Genomic DNA, 5,212 nt, shown 5'->3' on the forward strand with positions numbered 1-5,212 from the left:
ATGGAAGGAATTAAAAAATTGGCACCTGGTACTTTGAACTTCTTGGCATAAAAGAAGTACTGATAATCAATGTGTAGAATTTTCAAACTTCTCCACACTAAAACCTAATTCATATCCTTATTTTTGCTGGTATTTCTCAGTACCTCAGCCAAGAGCTTTGCCATTTTCTGACACCCAGAGGGGAAAATGGTACATAGCTTTATCTGACAGGGAAGGGAAGGCCACTTCCTTATAGAGATTTTCAGTCATTCTCTCTCTCTCTCTCTCTCTCTCTCTCTCTCTCTCTCTCTCTCTCTCTCTCTTTCTCAACCTTCAGTTTAAATCATTAATTTAGCCAAATTTGATTTCCACATTATTAATATCATTCTTAATAGAGCTGAAAATAATGGAATGTGTCAGTTACCACTTGTTTGTATTCTTTGACCATTCCAAAAATATCGTGGTTTTCTCTGAAGTCTACTCCTTTTATTATTACAAGTTCATATTACAAATCATTCTTTTTATCATTACAAGTCCATTTATTTTAACACACTGCTATTTAAACAAGGATTAAGGAGAAAATCAAGATGAACTGATAAACTCAAATTGAAATAAATCCCCAGCTTCCTCATCCAGAATCATCCACATTATTTCAAATCTTGTTTCATTTAAACAGAGGTAGACCTTCAAGGTAAACTATTTGAGTTCTCTCATGACTGACAAGTGTGGTTTAGCTGGGTATAAAATTCTTCAGTCAACTTCCTTAAAGTGGATGCTGAGAAACAAAAGTCCAGTCCTCTGAAAAAGCAGCAAGTATTCTTAACCACTGAATCATCTCTCCAGCCTCTCCTCAAAGAGTTTTCAATGCATTTTATTGAGTACACTGGAAGAACACAAGTGGGCTGTAACTGTAGTACCACTTGTATGTTATGTAAATGGGGCAAGGGATATCTTTCTATGTGCAGATGATTAGCTTTCTTTCTTTTTACTACTTAAGCAGTCTTTAATGAAAGCCATGCATGAGCTGTCTTTACTCCTGCATCTTCTCGACCATTTCTTCTTTGTATTTACCCTTCTACTTTCCTACTTGTCAGGACTTGGCTTTGCTCTCCAGGATCTTCTTGCAGTCTTTGTCCAGATTTAGTCTGGTGATAACCACCTTGATGGGGTGAATGCTCACATGAACAGTTGTGCCATTAGCCTTCTCCTGCTGACTCATTCAATGTAGATGACATATTTCTTCCTCGACTCTTGGACCACTTTGCCAAATTGCTGGCCTTTGTAGTGTCCTCAAACAACTTGAAATTCATCATCCTTTCAAATGGGCATAGACTGTACATTATACTTCTGTCTCAATTCTTTGGAAAGAGGGGAAAACATGTTCTTCCTCTGAATGTGAGAAGGTGCACTGAAATGCCATTGTTGTTCTTGCTTCAGTCAGAAGTTACAAAATGATCAAACTTCATTTTGGCAGCTGTGATTCACCGATGGCCACAAAAGGAAAGAGGATAAGCTTTATTTTAATGTAGTTCCAAGATATATAATTTGTGTTGTGGGAAGGGATTCAGTCCATATTGTCTGTATATATATCTAGGTTGTTAGTATAAGCTACAGTGAATGTAGCTTCCAGTTCTAATCTAAGTCTCAATAAAAGGCTCTGGGCTACATGCCTCTTTGCATTGCCATTACAATGCAAAGGTCTGGCCCATGAGAGTCTGGACATTTTAGGAAGACAGAATAGTCAGTACAAATGTGCCTTTGAGATATGGATAAAGGCAATTGTCACCAAGCCTGAGAACCTGAGTTTGATCTGCAGGTCTCGCAAATAATGACAGACTCCTTGCATTGTCTCTGACAACCACTCAAGTACAGTGGCATTATGAGTGAGCACACTCAAACCATAGCCCAAACTAGAAAGACTGGCAACTGATCAACCTCACTACTTTTCCAGAGTGAGGAGAGATGAAACCCAACCTGGGTTTCTGGTCAACCTTATTTTTTGGGAGAAGAGGGGAGAGGAGAGGATAGATGGAGAGAAAAGAAAGAACAAGAAGTTACGAAGTATAATGATAACCAGGGCTTCAAAGGACAACTGGAACATCTTGTTACATGCCAAAAGCAAGTGGAGATTAAATCAGGCCCAGACAACTAGTTGATTTTACTCCTGAGGAGGAGAGGGAGATGAAGGGAAAAAAACCTCTTCCATTATTCTTGACATCAAATATATTAGTCTTTCCATGATAGTTTCTTCATGTATCTATAGTTGTTTAAACTTTAACCTTAAGTAGTTTATTTCAATAAATACTCATGTATATTCATTAATTCTTTTCTGTTTGCTGAATTGTTATCTGTTCTTGAACAGTATAGATTAGGTGAATTATTGATCCTAAATTGCTTTCCCTTACAGGATTCCTATTACAGTATGTGTAAAATGTTCCTCAGAGGCCAGGAACTTCCCTGTTCTTGACTTAGAGGTAACTTTCTCTTTTTCCATGATGAAGATAAAACCATGAAAGTACCTTGCCACTCAGTTCATCCCCACAATTGAATATCTTCCTGTTAGAGTTAGTATTAACTGTCATTTGGCAAGATACAGACTCAGGATACAAGCCTTCTGGTACAACTGTAAGGTGTCACATATGTTATATGGGTTAAGTAAGCCTTGGAGCACTCCTGTTGGGAAAGTATCTCCTTGTTTGGCTTGGTTTAGTTTGGTTTTCCAAGATAGGGTTTCTCTGTGTAGCATTGGCTCTCCTGGAACTTTCAGGAATCTGCCTGCCTCTGCCTCCTGAGTGATGGCATTAAAAGTTCACCACCATGAGATGAAAGATTATCATGATTGCATTAATTGAGACAGGAAAGCCTGCCCACTGTGAGCACAATTCTGTGCCTGGGATCCTGGATTGGGTAAATGAGAAAACAGAGCTGAACTTCGGTGGTTTCTTTGTCATTCCTGTCTGCTTGCTAACTGGATGTCATATGACCAGAAGCTCCAAACTCCTGCCATCTGACTGCCCTGCCATAATGGACAACAATATACAGCTGTGAGCCTGAATAAACACTTCCCCCTAAAGTTGCTTTTGTCAAGTTTTTCCATCACAGCAACACCAAAGTACCTATAAGGGTTCATTCTCTGTTTGAAGATTACTGCCATTTCTTTTATAATAAATATTCATTCATTCTTGGGGTTGCCACTTCACTAACTGACCATCTCCCCAACCTCATTCATTTATTTTTATGACTATGTGTTATCTGTATGTGCACAGCATGTGTGCAAAGCTCATGAAGACCAGAAGAGCCTTGAACTTCCTGGAATTGGAGTTACATATGTTTGTTTGTGAGTCATCTAATGGGGGTACTCAGAACTGAATCCAAATCCTCATCAAGGGAGAAAAGCTCTTACACTGAGCCATCATCCCAGACACCTAGGATTTCTGTTTTGGAACTGAGTATATCCTTTCACCATAATCAATACAGATATTCTTCACATATACTATTTATATGGTAAGTATAATTGTTTGATAATTTGCCTGATATTTCTATGGTCTGATGTTGGCGTGGTGGGGAAGGGGCATTTATCTTCTTATAATTCATGCTGTCTTTGTTTCTTTGTATTATATGTGCAATTGCTTGCCTTTTATCAGATGTATTTGTGGTGTATCTATAGACAGGTTTACTATTCCATCCTTCAACCTAGATTTTTACTTGTTTCAGCTAGGATACTGAAAATTGTGTAAATAGGGATTTACCACCAGTAATTTTGCCACAAAAAGTTTGTGACTAGAAGAGTCTTACAACTTACCTATATATATTCAAACATATGTAGATACAAGAACCAATCTGTGACTACAAATTTTGGGGATTTTTTTCCTTTTATTCTTGTCTTTTTATGAACTTGACAAATCAAATCTCCCTTCTGTGTCTTTCTGTAGAGTTCTTCCTTTGGTGAGCTTAGAAAAATATGCACTGTACACAAAAATTACTTAATACTGTTATCTTAATTACATTTTACAACTTATTTTGTGTACATACCAAAGTTTAAACACATGTATTACCTATGTATTTTGATGGCACAGGACAACTTAAAGGAGTCAGTTTGCTCCATCCAACATGTGGTTCCTGGGATTTAAACTCAGGTTGTCAGACCTTATGACAGGCACCTTTGCTGGATAGACCATTTTGCCAGACCTATGTTTAGTTTACTTATCTTAGTAAACTTAAAAATTACACAAGTTTAGGGTAATATCATTACTTGGGAGTCAGATGTAAGAGGATCAAGAGTTCAAGGTCATTCTGAGCTACACAGCAAATCTGAGGTCTGGTCTAGAAAAGATCTTGGCTCCAAAGAATCTCAAATAAAATGACATACAAATGCATTGCATTTCATAAAATATTTGCTCACTATTTAAAATATTTGATCTTTTCATTGTTAACACTGCGATAATATAACTTAGAATATGTGAGCCAATTTTCTTTATTAAAATATATAATCAGTCTTGGAAGCATATACTGATAATCCATACACATTGGAGGGTGGGACGAAGTTCACTGGAAGAACTGGACAGTCATATGTGAAAAATTATCCTGAATTGGTTGCTAATGCTCCTGAGGTCCTAGTTCTCAACGCATAGCGTTGCAGGCATAGTACAAAGACAGATAAGGTGATACTGCAGCTCTTAGCAAGAATGTTCTGTACAATATCCTCTTCTACCTCCTCAATTCAAACGCAGGCACCAGTGGCTACACAGAGAAACACTGACTTGATTGTGTAATTCATTCACATCTTTCTGAACTTGTGAATCAACAGCAGCGGTGAAGAAATGACTTCGCCTTTCTGGTGAAGCTTATGTGAAGGAATGACATTCTTCAACAATTTACATCTACAACAATTCAAAGGTGTTTAGGAGGGTTTAAGCTGCCTCCTCCTATGAACACTTCCACAGAGTGCACTTTGACCTTAGAAATAACTTAGAATGGAATGCATTCCTTAGTGTCTTTTGGACTACGCTTTCAGCAAAATAAGAATCCATTCAGATATCAAATGCACCCATAATATAGAGATATAGTCAAATAACAACCAATCTGAACTGGGTGACTTATTTAACTCTATCTATACCTACTAGATACTTAAAGTAAGGCAAAGGTCAGCTCTGAGTAGGTATGACAAAACTGATAATCTGACCAAAATATGTAACGTTCACTACTCATGTGGACGTGTGAGCTACAAATTATA

General features: G+C 37.6%; 1 pseudogene; it reads right to left on the reverse strand.

Moving 5' to 3' along the window:
• Nucleotides 1-260: 260 nt before the first annotated feature.
• On the reverse strand, nucleotides 261-1,464 carry LOC134482931 (ribosomal protein uL24-like; annotated as a pseudogene).
• Nucleotides 1,465-5,212: the final 3,748 nt, after the last annotated feature.

This window comes from Rattus norvegicus, chromosome 18, assembly GCF_036323735.1.
Source record: "Rattus norvegicus strain BN/NHsdMcwi chromosome 18, GRCr8, whole genome shotgun sequence".
Classification (NCBI taxonomy): domain Eukaryota; kingdom Metazoa; phylum Chordata; class Mammalia; order Rodentia; family Muridae; genus Rattus; species Rattus norvegicus.